The sequence below is a fragment of the Jaculus jaculus genome, chromosome X (genome assembly GCF_020740685.1).
Source record: "Jaculus jaculus isolate mJacJac1 chromosome X, mJacJac1.mat.Y.cur, whole genome shotgun sequence".
In the NCBI taxonomy this organism is placed as follows: domain Eukaryota; kingdom Metazoa; phylum Chordata; class Mammalia; order Rodentia; family Dipodidae; genus Jaculus; species Jaculus jaculus.
In genome coordinates this window covers 104008655-104035145 of record NC_059125.1, presented here as the reverse complement: position 1 = coordinate 104035145, position 26491 = coordinate 104008655, and the positions used below count along the sequence as shown (strand labels likewise).

The 26491-nt window shown below is 36.1% G+C and overlaps 2 protein-coding genes across 4 annotated transcripts in view; one reads left to right on the top strand and one right to left on the bottom strand.

The window, feature by feature from the left end:
- The window catches only part of Tmem164 (transmembrane protein 164), a 498963-nt gene that overhangs the window by 169348 nt on the left and 303124 nt on the right, over window positions 1-26491 (bottom strand). The window contains exon 8 of one of the 3 annotated variants that reach the window (XM_045140040.1): window positions 17840-17880. The exons of the other annotated variants lie outside the window; for them this stretch is intronic. The gene's annotated coding sequence lies outside the window, so the exon portion shown is untranslated. Of the gene's footprint in view, window positions 1-17839; window positions 17881-26491 lie in introns of those variants that run through there. 3 annotated transcript variants of the gene reach the window in all.
- The window catches only part of Ammecr1 (AMMECR nuclear protein 1), a 125089-nt gene that overhangs the window by 19778 nt on the left and 78820 nt on the right, over window positions 1-26491 (top strand). The window lies entirely within an intron of this gene.

Sequence of the window (26491 nt, the reverse complement as noted above, 5' to 3'; positions counted from 1 at the left end):
GTTTCAGTTGGTTTCCTAGAAAAGATGCCAGACTTTTAAAATTACACATTATTATGGATCCTCAAAATTTTTATTCCTACAACAGGCTCTGCATACTGCAACATAGGTCCCCAAACCAGTGTCATGTAAAATTCTAGGTGATGCTTTAGTAGAGGTAGAAAAATGTTAGCTAAATGCTTGCCTGTGTTCCCTTTTCCTCCCTTCCAATGTACTTCCCTCTCTCCCCTCACGTGTATAATTGTAGATTGTATTTAGATATTGTATTACATTTTATTAGTATATTTGTAACTAAAATTATTTAGGACACCAGAACTCTCCAAGTGGAGAGACACTTATAATATGTCCTACATTTCCTAATCTAGTATTAAGACAATACTGTGGTTGTTTTTATATACTTTTCATGACCTAATTTGATTTGACACAATCATGATGAACAATCAGTTGTATATGATAACATAGTATAATCAATTGAAATTAATTTTTAAATGTTTATGATTCATTATAAAAATCAAGACTTGGTGCTTACAGTTATTATGTTCCTCATTTTATTAGAGAAATACAGTGATTTCTTTTCTCATTAATCTTTTCATCTGTTAAGTTAAAATAAATATATGTGAATCCTTAAAAATAATTAAAATGTGTCAAAATATTAGTAAGAACAATTTCTTGTTGTATCTCTTATTAAAAACCACAATTATTTCCTTATAGTTATGAAAGGTAAAAAGTTATGGAAATAAGGTCAATCATATTTTATCTTTTCTCACTTTACAGACATTCATGGAATTCCTTAAAATAGTTTATTTGGCATTATTACCAGGAATCCTACATATTTTCCTGAGCAGTTTAAAATTAAAGCTCTTAAGGAGCTGCAGCAAAATTTTCTTTGAAGGACACCAATAAAAGTATGATTTTACAACTCAAGGAAGGGATTACGCCAGTAAAAATTTCAGAAAACTTCTCCTCTATAAAATCAACGTGAACACTGATGACAATCATTAAAACAACCTTTTCATAATTCTAAAACTTAATCAAATGTATCCAGCAATGTGAAGAGAATCTATCCAGTAAAGTAACCAACTTTTTGGCAAGAAAAATGTTCTTACCAAACCTGTTATGTTTTAATCTCCTAATTGTATTTCTCTGTCTCTATGTTTTAATATGCCCTGATTGTATCATCCTATCCTTATGTTCACCATAGCCATAAAAGCCAGCAACATCCCAGCCATGCTAATTATAGAAATATGTAACTAATGGAAGGAGAAATCTCCTTCAGTACCTATGTCCTCAAAGAATTTTCATTATTTGACCTATCTGGGAACACCATGGAAAGGATCTATTTACAATGCTTATCTTTATTTGATGTTTCTTCTTCTCAGTCATCGGAAAAGCCCAGGGCATTTGTTGAAAACCAACAGGGACAATATCTTCCTGAAGTAGTTGACTTTCAGATCCTGTACAAGCAGGAAGCAAAAGCTAAGGCAAGAGTACAAATTACCAGAACACTGAAGGCACACCCTGTTCAAAGCCCATTTGTAAAGGGTGAGAATCTTTGGATCCAATAACCTATACAATTATTATTTGACTACTAAGCTAACAGAAGGAAGAATTCAGTGGTCAAACATGATAAAGAACACAAAGTTTAACAGACTTAGTCTAGAAAAGTCTAAATAAACAACAGCAACAAACCTTAAAAGGAGGAAATTTGATGTCAAAACTTGCTGTATTTAAAAATTTTAATTTTCCTGAGCATGGAATTTATGCTATAAAGAAAGAGATTGAATTAAAGAAAGGTTGTGGAGGGGCTAATCAAAATCTAAGAGGGTATGAATAAGTCATATGGGAACCTACTTTTTTGGACAAGGGAACACTCAGAAGGCATACCAAGTTACTAGAAAATTTTCAGTGTCAGAGATGGGATACCTTTCAGTGAGTTATTGGCCAGGGACGTCCCTGATGCCCCCAAAACATTACAGGCCATTGCCAAGGCTCTTGGTTTCCCACCAGGAATAAATGGTAAGACCCTATTGCTGAAGACATACTTAGGCTGCAAGGTCACTGAGAAACCCTGCTGGAGCAGAGCTGTAAACCTCCTCCATGTAGACCAGCTGACAGAAAGCTGGAATAAGCTACACTGCATGTAGTTCAATGGGAGGGAGAGAAATCACCAGTGTAGATACTTTAAGTATCCACTCAACAGTGGATACGTTAAGCCTTAAATTTGGCCAGCCAGGCCAAATGAGCCAATGGGTGCAATAGTGGCACTTCTGTTATGAGGGAAAAACAACGCTCTCTCATTAGACTGGAGGCACACTCCACAGGAGGGAGTACATACCTGATACTGAAAACCTACAACAGGGGTAATAATGAGCCCTAGGGGTGTAACGTCTGCTGGTATCTGGCTAAATTTACATACTATGCTCACCAAACTGCCTGGTAAGCATTCCTCTTAATGTTCACACCCATATATTAATGCTACTCTCACTTTTGGTTAGAGAACCTTCACCTTTCAGATGGCAGTGACCTTGGGATGACTCAAGGCATCGTGGTGCTGAGTAAAAGTGACAGAGAAGTGCTCAGCACTGAAACATCTCTATTACACCTTCCAAGGCTCAGGGTCCACTGCGTTAGAGGTGATGGAATGAATGTGAGAGCCAAAGGAAGGGTAGGACTCCTTACAACACGCTCCTCCAGACACAAAATGGCCTGGATATCCATGACCTTGCCATGTGTGATACTACCTACCCAAAACCATCATAATAGGAGGAAAAGATGATGACATCAAAATAAAAGACTGATTGAGAGGGAAAGGGGTATGATGAAAAGAGGAGTTTCAAATGGGAAAGTGGGGTGAGGAAGGAATTACCATGAGTTATTGTCCATAATTATGGAAGTTTTCAATAAAAAATTTAGAAAAAGAAAGTAGCCAGTATAAAGTATCTTTGAGGGGGTTGTTCAAGATAGCTTAGTGGATAAAGTCCTAGCCAGAAGCTGTGGTGGACTTCTATAGTTGCAGTTTGCCTATGGGAAGAAAGGAGGCAAAAACAGTTTTCTGAAAGCTTACAAATGGAGCGAGAAGAAGAAATGGCTCAATATAAGTAAGGCAAGAGACCATCCCAAAGTTGTTTTCTAACTTATACACATGTGCTCAGGAACACGGGTACCTAAGCATGTATACAACAAAAAATAATTTTTGAAGTATCTCTGTGAAAGCTGGATGTTATGCTTATTAGGCAAAACTTTAATTCAGATATAAATAAAAGAAGCCATATTCAAATAATTAAAGTACGAGAATGATATTTCTCCAAATATCAGTACAGAGAAATTATGAATAAAGTATAAAATCTGTAGTAAAAATTGCAAAAACTGAAATGAATCTTTTACCAAGTCTGTAACAGCAGATCAGAGCTGGCAAAATAGTGAAGAAAATTGGAAGCAGGTTAAATGAGATGATCATATTTAAGGAATAAAAAGAATAAAGAAAAATGACCAGAACCTAAGAGACCTATGAGATAACATTAAGGATATCAATCTACGTGGAGTATCCCAGTATTTGGGATAAGGACAGAAAGAATATTTGAAGAGTAAGAGTTAAATGCCTCCTAAATTTAATGAGAACAGAATCTGTAACATTCAAGAAGCCCAGCAAGCTCAAATTAGAATAAACTCAAAAGTATAGTCAAATTGTTGAAGTGCAAAGTAAAATGAATCTTGAAAATAGTAAAAGAGAAGGGACTCATCCAGCCAAGGGCTCCCAGTAAGATTAACAGATGATTTCTCATCAGAAATTTTTGATCCAGAAGAACTATTAGATGGAATAGCCAAAAAGTTGAGAGAAATAACTTTAAATTAGAAATTCTATATGTAGTATCTTTCATATATATAAAATAATTAGTATATTCTTAGATAAATACAACTGAGAACTTGTTGCTTTCTGCTATCCAAGAAATACTAAAGGGAATCCTTTATACTGAGATGAAAGGAAACAACACATGGTCCCCAGACTATGGTGGCTCATCTTACAGTTTGTGGCATTATGATGGTATCAAAGTGATACATATTCAGCAGAAACTGTACCTTGAATTTTGAATTTGGATCTTTTCCCAGGCTAAAGTATGCTGTATGAAACCCCCTCAGGATACTCAGGCAGAGGCAGGGAGCCTCAGCTCCCAGTGAGCCATGTGATCTTGAAGGTAAACAACTGAGACGATAAATACATCGTGTTCCTAAGCTATGATGTTTGGTAGGCTAGATATATTGAATGCATTTTTGACTTGTGATATCTTTAAATTAATAATATATAAATTATATACATATAATAATATAACCCTAGTATAAGTTGAGGATGATTTAGGTACAAGACTACATGTATAGAAATATCAGCTCTGTTAAAAGAAACCACATAGGTAAAAAGACAGTATAAAGATACATTTTATTGTAACTGTTTTTTTCTGATTTAAAAGACAGCAGAAACATAAAACATTGATCATATCACCTATCAATATGTAATTTGAAGTCAGAAATGGTGAGGACACATGTGATCTCAACATTTGGAAGTCTGAAGCAAGAGGATTACAACTTCAAGAGTGACCTGTATTGGAAGCCAGCCTGAACCAAAGGAGACCTATCTCAGATGAAAAAAATAATAATTTGAATGACAACAGTAGTTCAGAAGAAGGAGGTAGGGATCAACAGATCTAGAGAAATAGTTTTTTTTTAATTTTTAATTTTTATTTATTTATTTGAGAGTGACAGAGAGGCAGATAGAGAGCGAGAGAGAGAATGGGCGTGCCAGGGCTACCAGCCACTGCAAATGAACTCCGGACATGTGCGCCCCTTGTACATCTGGCTAATGTGGGTCCTGGGGAATCGAGCCTCGAACCGGGGTCCTTTGGCTTCACGGGCAAGTGCTTAACCGCTATGCCATCTCTCCAGCCCTACAGGAATAGTTGTTTTTAACCATGTTTTTTTATTTAAAACTTCCATAGTTACAGACAATAAACCATGATAATTCCTTCCCCTCCCCCACTTTCCCCTTCACAACTCCACTCTCCATCATATCCCCTCTCTTTCCATTAGTCTCTCTTTTCTTTTTTAATTTTTATTAGCATTTTTCATGATTGTAAAAAAAAATCCCATGTTAATTCCCTCCCTCCCCCCCACAGTTTCTCCTTTGAAATTCCATTCTCCATCATATTACCTCCCCATTACAATCATTGTACTTACATATATACAATATCAACCTATTAAGTACCCTCCTCCCTTCCTTTCTCTTCCCTTTATGTCTCCTTTTTAACTTACTGGCCTCTGCTACTAAGTATTTTCATTCTCACCCAGAAGCCCAGTCATCTGTAGCTTCTCTTTTCTTTTGATGTCATCATCTTTTCCTCCTATTATGAGGGACTTGTGAAGGTGTTTCTAGGCACTGTGAGGTCGTGGATATTGAGGCCAGTTTCTGTCTGGACAGTTGCATTTTAAGGAGTACTACCCTTCCTTTGTCTCTTACATTCTTTCTGCCCCTTCTTAGAGGAAAAGTTTTGTACATTATTTATATTAATATGAAATAGATCAAGTTAAGTGTTAATTGCAATTCTCAGGGTAGACTTCAAGAACTTGACATGAGAATTGGCATCTGAATCCCAGTGCTTTGGCATTCACTCAGGATCTCTGATTAGATTATGAGAGTGAAGTCACAGATTTCCAAAATGAATCTTTGTCAGTTTTGTTCTTATGGTTGTAAATAGGTACAAATATTTTGCCCAAGTAGAATGTTTTAGTCTCTGTCTAGATAAACTTTAATCAAATACTTTAAAATTAACCATCATTAACTCTCAGAATATTAAAATGAATTATGAGTTGTTCTTGTTCCTGTTTTTAGATTGATAAAACTATAGTGAAGACAATTTAATCTTTGTTTTTTCCTCAGTGTAATTTTTAGTGTTTTGAGAATTGCAATACTTGAACATTAATTTTTCTAATAAGGCATCCTTCTTCCCTCCTGTGTGTTTGATAGCTTACACTTATTTTTATATTAAAATAAATATACTTAACAATTTCATAAAACTTCCCAAAAATTGGAAGACAATTAAACATCCCTTCATTTCAGAAGAATTATGAGAGACCTTCAGGATGATGTCTAGTATATGTCATAAAATTTTCTACTTACCAGACTCAAAATGTTGTTTTTAGCTCAGGTTGAATCTAAAAAAATTGGAATTTTTTTCAGAGATGAAACATGACACTTTAATAAAACAGTGTTGAGTCTTTGGGGACTTCACAAACTATATATGTAGACCCACTCCCTTTTGCAAGTGTATGTGGCTTCAGTGTGCATTTGTGTTTGTATATTTGCTTGCATATGTGTGGGTACATGTGGAATCCAAAGGTCAATGTTAGGTGTCTTCCTCAATTGCTCTCAGCTTTATTTTTTGAGATTAACTGAACCTGGAGATTAACAGTTCAGCCATATTGTCTATCCAGGAAGCCCTAGGGATCTGTTTGTCTCAGTGCTGGGATTACAGGCACACTGCCACATCCAGTTTTGACATGAGTGCTGGAGATCTGAATTCAGGTCTGTATGTTTGTGCAGCCAGCACTTTACTGACTGAGCCATCTCCCAATCCCCATGCAGCCCCCTTTTAATAGTGATATCTGAATTTTAGAAGGGAGTTATCTCTGCATGACTATGTTAAACACACCTTGCAAAAGTTAATGAAATCAATGTTTCTGTAGAATTAGTTATGGCCAAGGCAGTATGAGAGATTCAGAGATAGATAAGATGTGGTTTCTGCCTTCATGAGAACTTAAAGAAGGTGTGAATGATTGTAACATAAAGAGTTGTTTTATATTAATACATATTTTGAAAATTGAGAATTATAATGGAATTTTTAATATAACCATTTGGAACTTATATAACCTAATTTATCTGATGAATTACAGAATATACTAACAGTTCTACACCATAACTGATATTATAATTTATATCATAATATTGCTGGTTTGTTTCTGTGTGGAGAAAGTCAATTATCTTTTGACTTACTTTTAGTTCTATTTCTTTAAGGAAAAAATTTGACAGACAAAAGAAATACCAGTTCTGAGCAGTTTTGAATGTATCTTGAACTGCCTGCAAGTAGCACCAAACAAGGGCTGCATGCTTCTGGGGCTGACTGTTAGGATTAGGGATGTCTAGCTGACAAAACAAGATTCTTTATGAGTAGGGAATTGTTGAACTTGTGCTCTCAGAAGGGACTACCATCTTCTTCCCTCTCCCCCTAGGGATCTTAGTTTCCTTATTTAGCATTTGTTTACTAAGTTTAAAGAGAGAGGAGTTTAGTAATTTTGTAGCAGTGCTTCAGCTAAGAGGCAAGATGTGTATGGTTGATGAAGGGAGAAAGGAGACAATTTTAGTTAATAAACAAAATGCTGGTCTTGTACCCATGAAATCATAGTAACATCCTCAAGGGACAAAGCTTGTTAGTTATGGCTGCATAATTTCTACAATATATTTGTGAAAAAATATTTTCTTTAACAACCCCATTCTACAATTTTAGGCACATCAATTCAATATAATAGTAAAATCTTAAAGGTTTTTTGAGGTAGGGTCTTATTCTAGCCCAGTCTGACCTGGAATTCACTATCTAGTCTCAGGGTGGCCTTGAACTCAGGGAGATCCTCCTACCTCTACCTTCCAGAGTATTGCAATTAAAGGTGAGCACCACAACGATGGCATTAAGTTATATTTTTAAAGTTTGAAACATTAATTAATATGAACTGTCTTCAAAGATGATTGGCCTGCATAGTTCTTACTGTGAGGAATATTGTGATAGAAAAGGCTTTCCTGCCCTTAAGAATTTTAGAGTGTAGTACAAGAGCTGTGTCATTCAGGTAACTATAATACAAATAAATTCCATACAGAATTACAAACAAAATTTGTAGAAGTTCGAGGGTGCTGACTATGGATGGGAACTTTAGGTAAGATGATGAGATTCCTGTTTCACAGATATATAGTATAATAATAAAAAGGAAGTGTATAGGTCACTTAAATTTCCACAAGAAAGTCTACTTTCACTAGAATAAACATGCATCTTTTTTTAGCATTGATGTTTAAGGTTAAGCAATTTTTAACCTGGGAATGACTTAGGCTAATGAGAAGTTAATTTTGAAAGTATTACTCCAGGGACACAGCCAAATAGTAAGGAATCTTGTTGGTTCTGGGGTTATAAAAAGGAAATATAAAAAGGAATGGCCAGGCTAATAGGTAAAATTAATTAATGAAAATCTATGTGCATAACTCTGTCAGTCATTGTGACAGGTATATTACTTGTCTTTGAATAACTCACAGTCTAAAAGAAAAGTCAGAATGTTGGATCAATTGAAGAACCCATTCCTAGATCCCCTCCTATGATCACAAGACTTGTGAAATTGAGTAAAAGACAGTATTTCTGATGAAAAGAATATTAAAGCCTTCTAGCAGGAAAACTACACCTGAAGTGGAATTTTATTTTGAAGAGTTACTATATGTTCATGATATAAACATAGTATGTTCAGACGTCACAAGAGAAAAATAGACTTTGAATTTCCCTTCCATCTCTGTCTCCCAGCTACCTAGTTTTCCTCTCCAGAGGCAAGACCTGCTGCTTCCAAATTCATGTGTGTCTTTACAGAGAATCTATTCACATATTAACATTTATGTATGCATGCTTACTTTTGTTTTGTGCAAAAGAAGCACATTTAATACATATTCTTCTATACCTTTTTTGTAGTTAACAGTTTTGCAGTTACCTGTTTTAATATTGTATTTTTAGGGCAAATTACCTTCACAGCAAGAATGGGAGAAATACGCAGAGATAGACCATATAGTCTATGCTTAACAATGCATATCTTCCCCTATTATTAGTGTCATTCACAGCAACTGAGATTATTGATGCTGTGTTATCATTATCTCTTACAGTTCATGGTTACATTGGGCTTACATTAGGTGTAGTTTTATGGGATTCAACTATTATAAATGGTATATATTTGTAGGATCATACAAAATAGTTTCACTGTCCTGAAAATTCTCTTTACTCCATATATTAAGTCTTCCCTCGCCCCTCTGGAACCCATTGATCTTTAGTGATGGAAATCCTGATATTGTTAAGGACAGGAAACTGTAATCAGCTGTGTGTTTATGGCCTTGGCTAATATATGTGTTGAATTGTGTCAATTAGAAAAAATCCCTCTCAGTGTATATGTAATCCCATAGGCCCATGTGTTGGAAAGCAGAACATAACCAGGGAAATTATATTCCAAATTCTGCATGTATATCTCTTTGGACTTATGTAGGAATCTATATGTTGGATAATAGAGTATACCTTAAAATTCTATAGCATGAAATCAGTGTTCCATTGTGAAACTTGGAAACTATCCTTTTTAGACTTGGCATATGTGTCATCATGCACTTATACCCTCATCATGCTCCTCCATAGCTTAGGGTAATATGCTATCTTTAAATGTGTCATTCTACCACATTGGATTGTGAGCTCTTTTCACACCAAAGACCTCATGTCTTCATCTTTGTTATTCCTTACTTTTTCTTCTCCACACCACTGTTACCTAGATAAAAGTGCTAAGAGAATTTTTGTTCATTTTTTTTCTTAAGACAAGAAATTTAAGAACAGTAAATCTTAAAATCTACTTCTCAATACTTCAAGAATTTGTCTTGAAATTTTTAAACTGAAATTATTTTGAATTAAAATACCCCCACACACCACTCTAGAAGGAGAAAAAAGTGTGTTATGAAATCAACCAACTAATGATGGTGTACTGCAGTTTCAAGCACATGAAGCATTATAGCATTGAGAGGAAGAAAAGAGCTGAAATCCTTGTGACAATGTAAGCAGGTTATTGGGATTTGGTTCCATTGAATATTATAGTATGGAAGAATAATAATCATAAGGGTATCATAAGGACTCAGTGGGTTCAAAAATTTCTACTGCTGTGGATAAAGACATTTTTAGCTCTATTCAGAATAAGCCTAAAGTTAGTTGTGCAGTGGCAACACATCTGACTATAGAATAAACCTAAAAGATTTCAGATGCAGATCCTATGTTCAATAAGTGTAATTCTGGGAAGTCACATCAGTTTTTATGCCCTACGATCCTTCATTTTATCATATCTTAACTTCCATGTGCCATTGATATAGGAGGGAATTTGTGCATTTTAAACAGTTGCCCTTTCATTACTGATAAGCATTAGGAATGTTGGAATGTTTTATGAATTTTTAATTGTATTAAATATTTCATTAAAGCTTACATCATTGTATGTGATATCTATATCTATATCTATCTATCTATCTTTTTATCTATCTATCTATCTATCTATCTATCTATCTATCTATCAAGACTGCTATAAATACACAACAAGAAAAATATACTGCTTTCTTATATGTATTCTCTACTGCTTATATTAGTAAATAAAAAAGCAAATTAACTATATTAACTTGATCAGCATAAATCTTAAGAGACAAGCTAAAATAGATCACAGTAATTGAAAAAATTACTTGATTCTCAAGCATAAACCAAAATTGAGGGAATGACTTGCTTAACATTCATATTGGGTAGTTATGTTTGCTTGTTTGTATATATGTAAGTTGGCAGTTGTGGAGATATGTTGAATAAAGCTGTGCAAGAAATTGCTTCACTTATAATGTTCACAGTGAATTATCAAGTGAGAATTGCTTTCTAGCAGCACATAAATACTTTTTTTTCATTATAGAGAATGATGATTACTTGAAGGGAACTGGAGAAAAGCATTTGTTTTCTGTGGTTATTCACTGTAATCACCTTTTTTTGTTGCCAAATTAACAAAGTACTGTGGGTTCACTATAAGAAAGAACATTATCTTTTAGAAGCTCTGTTAGCCTGTTACTAATTATAGTGGAGTTTTTACCTGTAATTCGGGCAATATAACAAGTTGGGTTGACTTCAGTAGGTTTTATTTTTCAATGCTTAGTGCTAAAATTAGATTGTGTGTAACTCTGAATCATGATTCTATAAATTTTTGGCTATACTAAGTAAATTACAGTATATTTTGTAGTGTAATTTTGAGAGTGCTGTAATATGTAGGATGCTTTCCTTGAAAGTCTTTATGATTAAATATTAATTTCTTCCTGAATTTGTCTGGATAGGCTTTTATTCAGCTAGTATTAAAGATCACTATAAAACACTATTTGAATGCCATGTATTTATTTGACAGCTTATTGCATAGTAATTGGAATTTAAAGAATAGAAGAGTACCTTTTGGTTTGGCAAGCTTTCATAGGGGGTGAATACAATGGGCATATTTGTCTTGTGAGTATGTGTGTTTATTTACATGTTTTATAGTAATCTTGGCCTTGAGATTTTAAATATACATAAAATCATTTACCAACTTGCTTTTCTACTGGAATATATGTAAATATGGTATCTCTTCTATTTAACTGAGCAAGTGACTATAGCTGTGAGGTATATTTTAATTTTTAATATACATTTTTATAATCGAGTTATATGCACATATATGTAAATATGCCATATATACATCTACAATTTTACATATACACATATACATGTATAAATTCAATTATATCAACTCATATTTAAATATATAAAGGGAAATGCATTGTTTCAGGGAAATGTCAGGTAATGAACATATTTGAAAAAGATTAAATCAAGAGTAGAACATTGGAGTGATTTGTAATAAACACCCGTTCATTCATTGTGTCTTCATTTTGGGATTTACCATGGATTTCTGTAAAAGTGACATGGTTGAATCAGAGTGAAGGGAGGTCATACTTAAAATGGAATCACTATTAAAGAGAACATTAGAGTAGTTTAGCATAGCAAGTGTTCTGGTCTACATAAGTATTATGTATGCAATTAGACTTGAGAGGAAAGAATACATATAAATAACAGAACAGGATGGAAATGGTATAATTTGGAATTTCACTGAATAATGTGAATGATGGTCTAGAGCATGGGTACCGTCACTGTATTAAATACTGTATTGCATCTTGACATCAACTACAAATGAGTTAGGCCACATTCATATCTGTCCTAGACACTTGCAGCCACAGTTGAACATGCTTGACTCGGAGGTTCATGTTAAGCTTGTATTGTTCATCCAAGGAGAAGGCCTATTCCATTTGCAAGTTGGTTTTGGAGAACTAAGTCAGCTACACACTGATGAGTCCTGTCAAATAAGGTTTGTTCTTTTGCTTTCAAGTACACTTTGGAGATCTCCAGTTTTCTATCAAATCTTGACAGTATACAGTCCTCTAACATTCTGGTAGAGAAGTAACAGAGAGCCTCTGTGACATGTGCCCTAATGGGTGTTTTATTCCTACTTCCTGTTTTCTCAACCAAGCCAGTTCTTCCGTAAGAGTATGTATACTAGTTGGAGATTGAGTGGGCACTATGCTGAGAGAAAGCCTTCTACCCGGTGAAGGCCTCTGTCACCTAAAAGTAGTTTGGCTCTTTGAGCAGTTTTTTAGACTTTTTTCCTTTTATCCATTCTTGATTTATATTGTCTGATAGCTCCAAGGCACAAATATGGACATGATGTACTTTCTCCATGATGGTCCTCTTCTTTAGTTACTTCCATGAACTCCCAGATTGGACAAATGGCCCTTCTTTCACTCCTCATTCATAGCTATTTTCTTATCACACATTGCTTTATATTACAGTCTAGTTGTGAGTCTCTTACCTGCATTACTAGACTATAAGCTCCTGAAGGGTAGGGTGGTGGTTGGCCTTTGAAATTGTGCTCCCTTGTGTATGGGCATAGTAGCAAATGCACTTAATAATCATTTCTTATTGACCTGATCAACTGCAGTTTGTCTTCTTATCCTGTTTGTATTTTGGAATGGCCTTCTACACACTAACGAATTCTATTGAGAAAAAAAGGGGCAAGAAAAATCCCTTAGAGCTTCATAGTCTATTTTAGCTGAGGCAATGCTGTGGCCTAAGTCCCTTCTCCTTATTTGTCTCCAGCTAACAGTCTAACCTTCCAAGGGTATAGCATTCACAATCCAAAATGTACTGGACAGTGATTATGGACTAGTAGCATAGAAGATTGAAGCACATGAAATAGTCGAGGTTAAGAATTCTAAATATCAGTATGAGTACTGATTTTTCCCTCAGAATGATGAGACTAAGGAATCCAGTATCCCCTGGTCAGCCAGGTCAATGGGAACTGTTCCCAGTAGAAATTGTGAATAAGTCTGCTAGTTGCTGTCTTTGTAACTGGAAGCCCGATAGTAAGGTATGTTTCATGCTATCACAACAATGTGTCCTCTCTTTCTCAGGACTGGAGAGTAAACCAGAACAGCTTGAATGTTTTTAGTGAGTTAGGTCTAGAGGCACAACTATTTCTCAGAAGGGGAAAGAGCTATCTGAGACTCAGTCACTTTAGAAGATTGAGTTGGGATACCCCCTGTATTTTCATTCTGTTTGGGAAAAGCAGTCCTGGAAGGAAAAATGGTAACAATGTAACAGGTAGTCTATCTTTTGTTACCTATTTTCATCCCTATTCTTTTTTGAAAAAATATTTATTTGAGAGCGACAGACACAGAGAGAAAGACAGATAGAGGGAGAGAGAGAGAATGGGTGTGCCAGGGCTTCCAGCCTCTGCAAACGAACTCCAGACGTGTGCGCCCCCTTGTGCATCTGGCTAACGTGGGACCTGGGGAACCGAGCCTCGAACCGGGGTCCTTAGGCTTCACAGGCAAGTGCTTAACCGCTAAGCCATCTCTCCAGCCCCCTATTCTTGAATTCTAATAGCTAGCATTCTTTTATTTCTCTAAAACCTGCTACCTTCACTAGAAGGTACATTGTTTAAACTCACATATCTCTGACTGAATTGTTAGCAGGTAGGTTTCATTATTGACAGAATCATTGTCATTTTGGTAAATAGTAAGCTTTCCCTTCTTCTAAATGGTGGTTAAAAATTATGTAGCTGGGCTGGAGAGATGGTTCAGCAGGCACTTCCCACAAAGCCAAAGGACCTAGGTTCTATTCCCCAGGATTCACATAAAGCCAGATGCACAAGGTCCACGTGCATCTGGAGTCCCTTTCCAGTTGCTAGAGGCTTTGGTATACCCATTCTCTATCTCTCTATCTGCTTCTCACTCTCTCTCCCATAAATAAATAAATAAATAAATAAATAAATAAATAAATAAATAAATAAATAAATAATTTAAAAAATTGTATGTAGTTGAGGTGACCCAGATTCAGAAAGATAAAGATTGCATGTACTCTCTCGTGTGGTTCCTAACTTTTTTTTTAAGGGAGGAAAGGCTTATTTTAGCTTACACTTCCAGGTTGCAATCCATTAGCAAGGGAAGGCATAGCATCAGGAGCTTAAAGCGGAGCTGGTCACATTCATTCCAGTGAGAAAGCAGAGAGTGATGAATGCTGCTACACAGCCACCTCCTTTTATACAGTCCAGGAACTGCTAGAGCTGCCCATAGTTAAGTTAAGGTCTTTCTGCCTCCATTAATTTACTTAAGATAATCCCTCAAAGTCATGTTCAGAGGCTAATCTAATCTAGATAACCCCTTGTAGGTGATTCTAAGCCCTGTCAAGTTGACAGTCAATATAAGCCATTATACCGGGAGAAGAAAAGTTTAGGCTGAGGTAAGTCACAGGAAATCGTAAAATCGAGATGTTGTGTCTGGACTCTGCTCATCTTTCTGTTTTGCTTTGTTTTTTTTCAGGTAGCATCTTGCTGTAGTTTAGGCTGACCTGGAATTCATTATGTAGTCTGAGGCTGGCCTCAAACTCACAGCAGTCCTCCTATCTCAGCCTTCCAAGTGCTGGGATTAAAGCCATGAGCCACCATGCCTGGCCTAAAGTTTTAACAAAGGTGAAAGAACCATAAATGTCCCAAGGTCAGAGAGTCTGTGGTTGCCACTGATAAAAGCAAGCTGCTTACTTCCCATTCTCCTTGAAAGGCCAGGATTGGAGGGAGGCATCTGGATGAAGAGTTCCTATTCCCAGCTCCTGTAGGATGTTTTTTTAATATTTTTTTGTTCATTTTTTATTTATTTATTTGAGAACGACAGACACAGAGAGAAAGACAGATAGAGGGAGAGAAAGAGAATGGGCGCGCTAGGGCTTCCAGCCTCTGCAAACGAACTCCAGACACGTGCGCCCCCTTGTGCATCTGGCTAACGTGGGACCTGGGGAACCGAGCCTCGAACCCGGGTCCTTAGGCTTCACAGGCAAGCACTTAACCGCTAAACCATCTCTCCAGCCCCTGTAGGATTTTCAATAGAAGAATGAGCCCTCCTGGGAATAGATAGGCCTTGGAATGCTTCTTTCCTGGACCAGAGATCCTAAATTTTAATGCTTGTATGTATGTATGTATATAACCAAGGGGTCGAGAATTGATATAGTTTATGAAACTAGATCAGAGACCACCAGAGGGTACAAGAGGTGTTCAGAAAGAGTGCCAGGGCAAAAAGAAACACATGTGACATGAAAAAAGGAAGGTGGGGGGGGAGGAAAGGAGGAAATAGGGGAAGAGAAATTTCAAAAAAGTTTGAAAATGCCATAATGAAACCTAATATTTCTATACCAATAAGCAATTTTTAAAAATTATACTGGGGGCCTGGAGAGATGGCTTAGCAGTTAAGCGCTTGCCTATGAAGCCTAAGGACCCCAGTTCGAGGCTCGGTTCCCCAGGACCCCCGTTAGCCAGATGCACAAGGGGCGCACGTGTTTGGAGTTCGTTTTCAGTGGCTAGAGGCCCTGGCGTGCCCATTTTCTCCCTCTCTCTCTCTCTCTCTCTCTCTCTCTCTCTCTCTCTGCATCTTTCTCTCTCTGTCTGTTGCTCTCAAATAAATAAGTAAAATAAAATAAAACAAATTATACTGGGGAGATGTCTCAGCAGTTAAAGGTACTTGCTTGAAAAGGCTGATAGCCCAGGTTCAGTTTCCCAGTATCCATGTAAAGCCAGATAAACAAAGTGGCACAAGCATCTGTAGTTCATTTTCACAGGCAAGAGGCCCTGGTGTGCCCATGTTTATTCATTCCCATTCACCGCCCCCACTAAACTCTGCTTGCAAATCATGTTTAAAGTTAAAAAATGGATGTAGCTATTTGTTGGATCTCTAGAAAATTAATTCATGAACATAATTTAGTCTTAAAGAGTCTTGAAATAGGCCCCCTTGCAATCAACAATAATTAAAAATGATTCTAAAATATAGGACATGGTATGTAATCTTGAATTCTAGAGGTGAACCTGATACTTCAATTAAAAATTATTTATTATTTTTATAAAAAGGTTGTACTCATGTCCCCCCTCCGGGTCCCCTATTTTTTAAGCTAAAGTTTCTAGATTTTTATAGTTAGTGAATTTACAATACCAGAATGATCTGGAGGATTGGGATTACAGAGATATGACTTTATGTAACTTTTCATTTATGCTCTTTTTTGCATCATATGCTTTTATAACCATCATTCCTTAGGCTGAGTCATAATCAGAAACTGCATAAGGCTATTGTGAAATTTTAAAGTTCTTCACCCATGCTGTTATTGAGTGTTTTTTATAAAGACCAGTTCCAAACAGTACTATATATTCTGGATTTCCCAAGATAGCCTTGATTTCATTTTGTCCTGTTATGTTTGTAAGTATCTTTTATTTGAGAAAGTCAGGATGTCGCCACCTCCATCTAATGTGCACAATATTGAGCCCACTCGAATTTGGTTTGAAAAATATGTATGTAAGAACTTCCTTCTTGCCAGGTGAAGAGAGTTCACCACAGCATAGCTTTGCTCTTTCAGTCCTTCCATGTTCACCAGCAGCAATATTCATCTACAGACAGCAATGTCTAATTTGCTCTCTTTGTTTTTTCTCTCTACTGTAGCCCTGGTGTGTCAACTAATCTTTTTTCTTGGCATCTTTGCATCTGGAGTCTAGAAAATGTATCCTTACTTTGCTGCAAAGCTATGCTTTAGTGATAGGATATACCCTTTTGAAAACTCACACTCTTACTTTTCTCCCAGGGTACCTCCTATGAGCTACATATTTACAGAGGCCACGCAAACTTTCAATAAATAGATAGCAGCACCACTACCACTTACCAAACATTATATATGTGTGTGTGTGTGTGTGTGTGTGTGTGTGTGTGTGTGTGTGTGTGTATGTATTTATGAATTTGGGTAGAATTTTTTGCTTGTGTATATGGTGTGAGTGTATTCATGCACATGTATGTGGGCACACTGTGCAAGTGTGCATGCTCCTGTGTGCACATGCATAAAGTGGCTTGATATTGACATGGGTTGTCTTCATCTTATTTTTATGTAGTTATGTTTTAGGTAGGGCTGACGTAGGTGGAACTTACTCTGTATCCCAGGCTGTCTTTGAATTTATGGTGATCCTCCTATCTCAACCTGCCAAGTGTTGGCATTAAAGATTTGTGCCACCGTGCTTTGTTCCATCTTTTTCTTTTCTTTTCTTTTTTTTTTTTTTTTTTGAGATAGGGTCTCTTCTTGAACCTGCAGCTGACAGATTTGGCTAGACTAACTAACTAGCTAGTAAAATCTAAGGATCCTGCTGTCTCTACCTCCACAGTACTGGAATTACAGGTACATCCCACCATACCTGGCTTTTACATGAGTACCAGGGGTCCAAATTCATGTTCTCATGATTGTACAGCAAGCACTTTCCCAACCATGAGTAGAGTTTTAAAAAATCTTATTTAATCCCAACAACTGTTGAAATTGGTATTATACCAATTTCATTATTCTTAAAAAGCATATTTATAGAGGCTAACTGAATTGTTTAAGATCTGTACCACATAAAATATTAGATGTGTACTTACCGACTCAGAATTGTGAATGACCTGATCAAGCATTTCAGCTCCTTAATAAAAGAGAAAATTTACTCATGTACTTCAAATAACAAGGGCTTATATATTTCTATATAATTAAGGAATTTTTACACATTCTTCTTATATATCAATAGTTCTCAAAGTTGACCATATATGAAAAGTCACCTGGAGGGTTTTGAAAACATAGATGGATAGTCCAACATCCAAAGTTTCTTACCAGTATGTTTGGGCCCTGAGAAGCTAATGCTGCTGGTCCAGGGACCGCAATTCTTGCTGTCACTGGTGATGCCTGCCTTGGGTGAACACCATGAATGTCAGACTGATTTCTGGTTAATTCATTCCTTGTAAATTTGTGTGATGTTAGCCAAGTCTGCATGCATGTATTCTTTCTTACTGCTTCTCTCTTCTCCACCCTATCCTCTGCTCATCAGCCAATATAGATACAGGGGTCAGAAATTTGAAGGGTAATCCAAATTTGTCTTCTGGTTCCACCAAAAGTCACATCCTTTGGTGTCTCTTGTCTTGAGAAAAATGCATACCAAGGATTCAAATCATTAGCCTTCCATTCTCCATCCTCACTTTATAACTTATTTATCTCTGGTGCTTTAGCATCTTAACTGCCAGTTGGGAAACTCCCAGTTTGCATAGAAAGGAGTATCTATGTGAGAATCCACATAGTGTCCTAGCTACCATGATACTGAGCTTCATCAAGGAAGACTAATGAATTCCTGTACTTTAGAAGGATGCTTTCTGTTTTCTGAAAGGCCAAAAGAGCCACAGAAAGCCAAATTTTCTTCTAGGTATGTTGAGTAAAAGTATAATGGTTGTAGTTATTTTAAAAATAATAACACTTAGGGCTGGATAGATGGCTTAGTGGTTAAGTGCTTGCCTGTGAAGCCTAAGGACCCTGGTTCAAGGCTCAATTCCCCAGGACCCACGTTAGCCAGATGAACAAGGGGCCACATGCATCTGGAGTTCGTTTGCAGTGGCTGGAGGCCCTAGCATGCTCATTCTCCCTCTTTCTGTCTCTCTGCCTCTTTCTCTCTCTGTCACTCTTAAATAAGTAAATACATAATAATAACATTTATTTATTAAGAATTATCTTCTTTTCCTTTGTTTTGTCATAAAGTATACATCCTGGGGTGGTCATTTCCTTTAAATACTATAAATTCATTATTACTAATGTTTTTGGTTTTGTTTTGTCAGTGTCTTATTGTGTAGCCCAGACTTACCTTGAAATCATGGTTTTCCTGTTTAAGCCTCTTAAGTGCTGGGATTACAAGTGTGTACAACAATGCTTGGCTAGTAATATTATTTTTGATTGTCAGGTCATAATTATATATGTTTGTGGGGTACAAGATGATATTTTGATATATGTGAAAAATCATATTTAACATATTTATTATATGCTTACCAGTAATTTTATTGTGAAATATTTGAAGTTACTTTCTTGGTTACTTGGAAACATATAATATTATGAACTATAGATACCCTGTTATGTAGTAGATATCAGAGTCTATGACTCCCATCTATATGTAACTTTGTACTCTAATTAGGAAGTCTGTATTCTTTCTCTTGTCCCCCTCCTCTAGCCTCTGGTAACCATCATTGTTCTTACTCTTTCCTTTTATGAGTTCAACTATGCCTAGATTTCCAGGAAAAGTGAGATAGATCATGTGATATTTATCCTATGCCTGAAGTATTTCGCTTAGGATATCCTCCACATTTATCCCTGTGGTTGAAAAATCACAGAATTCCCTCACTACCTTTAAGACTGAATGTTATTCCATTATGTATGTATGCTATGTTTTCTTTATTCATATTTTAATGGAAACTGAACTTGTTTTTATATCTTGACTATTGTGAATATTTCCATAATGAACATGAAAATAAAGATATCCTTTCAAAATGTTGATAGTAGTTCCTTTGCATATATATTCAGAAATGGGAATACTGAGTTTAAAGGTAGACATTTTGTTTGTTTTGTTTTTATCAGTACTAGGGACTTAACCCAGAGATTAAAGCATTACCATTGAGCTATACTTATAGCTCTGTATGGTAGTTTTATTTTTAGTGTTTCTGAGAAACATTCATACTGTTGTCCAGAATTGCTGCACTGATAGCAACGATGTATAAGAGATGCTTTTTTTTTTTTTTGCAAATTCTGTAAGAATCATCTCTCAGCTTTCTGATGAAATCCATTGTAACAGGAAGTAATATTATACATTTGATATATTTCCTCAATAATCAGTCATACTGATCTTTTTTCTTGTTGTTTATTCGTTCGTTTGTTTGTTTTCATATACCTCCTGGCCATTTTGCAAAAAAACGTCTATTCCAACATTTTGTCCATTATAAATCAGATTATTTTTCTTGGTATTGAACTAAGGTCTTTATATAAAAATATTTATTAATCCCTGTTAGATGTATAGTTTGCACATTTTTCTCTCACATTATTTTTGTATATTACCATTTACTTTTCTGTGTAGAAGATTTTAGCATGTTGTCATTCTATTTCTCTAAGTTTACTTTTGTTGCCTGTTCTTTCAGCATCAGATTCATATCCCACGACAATACTGACCACACCAATCCCATAGAGCTTGCCTGTGTTTTCTTCTAAGATTTTTGTAGTTTTCTATCTTATGTTTAAAGCTTTTGTTTTTCTCAAATCAGTTTTTATATGTGGTGGATAATAAAGGTCTAATTTCATTCTTTTGCATGTGAATGTCCCATTTTTAAAGCCAATTGTTGAAGGAGGGATCCACTTCTCCACTGTGTACTCTTAACACCTTTGTCAATAAAAATCAGTTGACCATAAATGTGCAGGTTTATTTCTTAGTCACGTGTTTTCATCTATTGGTTACTGTGTTTATCTTTATGATGGTACCATGCTGTTTTATTGTAGTTGCTCTGTAATACATTTTTTTAATTCAGGGTACTCAATGCTTCTGAATTTTTCTTTTTCAAGATTGACTTGGCTATTGTGTCTTCATGCACACTCAGTGATTTTTTTCCCATGTTTGTAAAAAATTGCATTAATTTTTATAGAGATTGCATTGAATCTACAATTGATTTGAGTAGTACTGGCAATTTTTACATCATAAACTCTTCTAATCAATGATCATGAGATAGATATGTATTTCAATTTTGTTCCCTGTCAGTGAGTTATATTTTTAGTATATAGCTATGATGATTAATGTTCATTGGATTTAGAACCCCCTAGGATTCTCACCTTTAGGCATGTCTGTTAGGGCATTTCCAGAGGGGTTTAACTGAGGAAAGCAGACCCATACTGAGTGTGGGCTACACCATTCCATGGGCTAGGGTCTTGGACTGATAAAAATGAGAAAGCTAGTGGAGCACCAGCATTCCTCTCTCTCAGGTTCCTGGCTGTGAACACAATGTGACTAGCTGCCTCACACCCTTGATGTCACAACTGTATTATCTGTCACCTCCATGTAGTCTCCACCATGATAAAGAGTATTTTCATACTATGACCCCAAATAATCCCTTCTTCCCTTAAGTTGCTCTTGTTGGGTACTTTTTATTCACAGTGACAAGAGACATAACTAAAACGTAGACTTTTCCTTTCATGGTTAAGTTTATGTGTAAATCTTTAAAATTTCACAAATATAAGTGACTTCTTAGTTTCCTTTTCAAATATTTAACTATTAATATATAGAGACAATGATGGTTGACTTTGTGAGCTACAATTTTACTAAATTCATTTATGGATTCTGACAGTTTCTTAAAAGGTTTCTAATGTTTCTATCCATGAGATAATACCAGCAACCACAATTTCACTTGTTCCTTTCCAGTTGGAGTGTATTTTCTTCCTTTCTGTTTATGGTTTCTCTGGCTAGGACCTTTGGCACTATCTTAAAGGGCAACAGTAAGAGTAAGCATTCCTTGTTCATAAAATTAGAGAAAAAAATCCTTTTAACTTTTCACTCATGAATGATGTCAGCTATAGCTTTGTCATATGAGGTCTTCATTGTGCCGATGTACATTGTCTCTATACTTACTTATTGGAAATATTTTTTATGAAAGAGTATTTTTCAGATGTGTTTTCTGCATATATTTGGATGAACATACATTTTTGTGTTGCCAGAAATTGAATCCAGGGTTTTGGTGTGCTAGGCAAGTGTTCTACCACTGAGCTATATAGACCCATGAACCTTATCATATAATTTTTAAATATTTTATTTACTTATTTGAGAGAAAGAGAGAATAGGCATGCCAGGACCTCTAGCCACTACAAACAAACTCCAGGTACATGTACCACCTTGTGCATCAGGCTTATGTGGACACTGGGGAATCAAACCTAGGTCCTTAGGCTTTGCAGGCAAGCACCTTAATCACTAAACCATCTCTCTAAACCTGATTATATAATTTTTATCCTTCATTTTGTTGATGTGGTGTATCACATTTATTCATTTTTTTTATTTTGAAACATCCTTACATACAGAAGATAAATCTCAAATTGACCATGGTGGATGATTCTTTTAATGTGTTCCTGGATTTGATTTGTCAATATTTTTATGAGGACTTTTGCATTTATGTTCACCAGAAATGTTGCTCTACAATTTTCTTTCAGTGTCTTGGTCTGCTGGTGCTGTCAGAATAATGTCAATAGTGTGAAACAAGTTTGGAAGTATTTCCTATACTTTTATATGACTTTGAGGAGAATTAGTATTAGCTCTTCTCAAGTGTTTGATAAAATTTCAATAGTGGGGTTTGGAAAATGGCTTAGCAATTAAGGCATTTGCCTGTGAAGCTTAAGGAACCCGGTTCAATTCCCCAAGATCCATGTAAACCAGATGTACAAGGGGGCACATGCGTCTGGAGTTAATTTGCAGTGACTGGAGGCCTTGGCATGCCCATTCTCTCTTTCTCTCTGTGTCTTCCTCTCAAATAAATACATAAATAAATAAAACATTTAAAAAAATTCAGTAGTGAAGCCATCTGGCCTTGTTTCTTCTTCAGGGGGAGGCTTTTTATTACTGATTTACTTTTTTTACTCAATAACAATTTGTTCATATTTTCTTTTTCTTCCTAATTTGTTCTTGATGTGTTTTATGACTTTAGGAGTTTATCAATGTCTTCTGGGTGATCGAATTTATTAGTATATAATTATTAAAATATTTTTTTAATTTTTTTTAAATATTTTATTTTTATTTTATTTATTTATTTGAGAGAGACAGACACAGAGAGAAAGACAGGTAGAGGGAGAGAGAGAGAATGGGCGTGCCAGGGCTTCCAGCCTCTGCAAACGAACTCCAGACGCGTGCGCCCCCTTGTGCATCTGGCTAACGTGGGACCTGGGGAACCGAGCCTCGAACCGGGGTCCTTAGGCTTCACAGGCAAGCGCTTAACCGCTAAGCCATCTCTCCAGCCCTAATTTTTTATTTATTTATTTGAGAGCGACAGACACAGAGAGAAAGACAGATAGAGGGAGAGAGAGAGGGAATGGGCGCGCCAGGACTTCCAGCCTCTGCAAACGAACTCCAGATGCGTGCGCCCCCTTGTGCATCTGGCTAATGTGGGACCTGGGGAACCGAGCCTCGAACTGGGGTCCTTAGGCTTCACAGGCAAGCGCTTAACCGCTAAGCCATCTCTCCAGCCCTAGTATATAATTATGTATAGAAGTCTTTTATGATCCTTTGCTTTTGTTGGTAGTTTATATGTAATATCTTTCATTTCTGATCTTATTTTATTCTTTTTCTTACTTTAGCTAAGGGTTTATCTATTTTATCTTAAAGAACACTAACTCTTGGACTGGAGAGATGGCTTAGCAGTTAAGGCCCTTGCCTGCAAAGTCAAAGGACCCAAATTTGATTCCCCAGGACCCATTTAAGCCAGATGCACAAGGTGGCACATGCATCTGGAGTTCATTTGCAGTGGCTAATGACCTTGGCATGTCCATTTTCTCTATCTGCTTCTTTCTTTAAAAAATAAAATTGGGCTGGAGAGATGGATTAGTGGTTAAGCGCTTGCCTGTGAAGCCTAAGGACCCCGGTTCTAGGCTCGGTTCCCCAGGTCCCACGTTAGCCAGATGCACAAGGGGGCACACATGTCTGGGGTTCGTTTGCAGAGGCTGGAAGCCCTGGCACACCCATTCTCTCTCTCTCCCTCTATCTGTCTTTCTCTCTGTGTCTGTCGCTCTCAAATAAATAAATAAATAATTTAAAAAAATTAAAAACTGACTTTTCTTCTGTTGCTTTATTTGTTGATTATATTTCATTTATCCCTTTTCTGATTTTTTGTTTTTTACTTTTTTCCTTCTGGCAAGTTTGTCTGGAATTTGTTTTACAGACACTTGAAGTGTAAATTTAGGTTGTTTATATATGAGCTTTACTGTCTTGGTATACTTATTGATGTTCATTTAATAATAGGACTATTTTGATATAGTTTTTCTATGTGTGCTTCCATTTCCTTTTCCTTTTTTAAGAGATAGGGTTTTCTATTTAGTCTAGACTGTACTTGGACTCATAGAAGTCCTCCTGACAGAGCTTCCCAATTGCTGGGATTGTAGATGTGTGCCATCCTGCCTGGCTTCCATTTTCTTGTAGGTTCAAACTTTTTTGCATTTCAGCATGACATTGGAATCTACAGATGTGTTAGGATACATTAATAGCCATCCTGACGTATATGTGTCCCACAGGCCACAGGTTGCATATATCTGAAATAATATTTTATTTCTCCTGTGACCATTTGTTGTTTAAGAACATTTGTTTTCAATTCTCCATATTTGTGTGTTTTCCAAGATTTATTGTACCATTGATTTTTAGTTTCATTCCATTATGATCTAATTGAAGGAGATTTTCTACCCAACTATTCTTATCTGTTGCTGCCTGAATTTTAGCTCTTAAATTTGATGACTTAATTTTTTTCCTGCCCTGGACCATCTCTGCCTTGATTTAACTAGTTTCCCTTAGAACATTCTGTCTCTAAAACTATCTTCTTGCTGTCCAGTTTTATTTTGTTTTGATTACACATTTTCTTTGGTATTCTGTTGCTATGGAGGATCTCTTACCAGGTGGTGTTATAAAAATGTTTGTTTCTCCTCAATTTTCATATACTGAATCCTATTTCACACAGTGGTGAAATTAAAAGGTAGTATCTTTGGCATGTGACTTAAGTGTCATGTGAGCCTTATGAGTAGGAAATAGTGCCCTTATTTTTTTTTAAAGTCTCAAGGATGCTCATTAATACCTTCACCCATGTGAGACTAGAGTGAGAAAGTGCTATACATATGAACAGCTGGACCTCACCAGGCACTAAATCTGCTGTTATCTTTATCTTGAAATTTATAGTCTACAGAGCTGTGAGAAATAAATTTCTTTTGTTTATAAAATTCCTACTTTATTGTATTTTATTGCTACAACCTCAAAGGAATAGTGTACTTGGTATTTTCAGACAGAACGTTTTGTTTAACTTAGGTATGGTGGGGTTCATTTTGTGTGTGTGAGGGGGTGTTGAATAGAGGATGTCTTAATCAGTTATCTATAAATCCTGAACCAGAGAATACCAGACATAAAATTTTCTGATTGGCAAAGATATTTTAAGTTTATTTGAGAAGTGTCTTGAACAGTCACACAGTATGTGTCTAATAGAATATGATGTCTCCTACTAAACTGCACCAAGGGACCAGACTTAGCTACTTTACCCACATAGAGAAGCACTTTTTACTATGAATTCAAAATTTTCTTTCTGACAATTTAAGTCCTGATGGCATATCTTAAACCAGATGTCAACCATAACTTTGAGTGCAGTACCTAGACAAGAAATGATGTGTAAGCACTCATGTCTAGAAATGATAAATACTTCTGGTGTCTTTGCAGTCAACTAGGTAATATCATGTTTTTCCCATACTAGCAGTGTGTTAGACAGATGAACTAGTTGTTGAAATTTTTTTTATTTAAATCTGATAAGTACAAATATAAGTTGTTCATAAGGCAAAGTAATTTTTCTGTGAAGGTTAAAATGTATGTGAAGCTGGGCGTGGTGGCGCATGCCTTTAATCTCAGCACTCAGGAGACGGAGGTAGGAGGATCTACATGAGGTCTTGGCTATCCTGAGACTACATAGTGAATTCCAAGTCAGCCTGGAATAGAGTGAAACCCTACCTCAAAAAACAAAAACAAAAATGTATGTGAAAGTAGCTGACAATTGACTCACGTTATTTTCTCACTGAATATTTTTTCATTTTTGATGTTTTTAACATTCAAAACCATATGACTGCTCAAAACTCAAGGATCTCACAATGTACCTTATCAGGTCCAGAATTTTACATTTTCTAGATCCAGAATCCTTTTTATAGCCCCCTGCTAAATGATAATATTCACTATATTAAATCATAATACTCAGAATATCCCTAGTTCTCCCAGATATGTAAGCAAGAAAATTGAGATGAGACCTGTCTAGTAGAGATCTCATTGGTCAAAAATGGTAGTAATGTTTATAGTTATACCATTATTGCTGTGACCAAATACCTGAAATAAAGCAACTTAATGGAGGAAGGACTTATTTTTGACTCACAGTTTGAGATGATATAAATTCATCATGGCAGGGAAGATATAACTCTGGATCCAGGCCACCTGTAGGAATATGAGGCTTCCTGCTAACATCTCTTAGGATTAG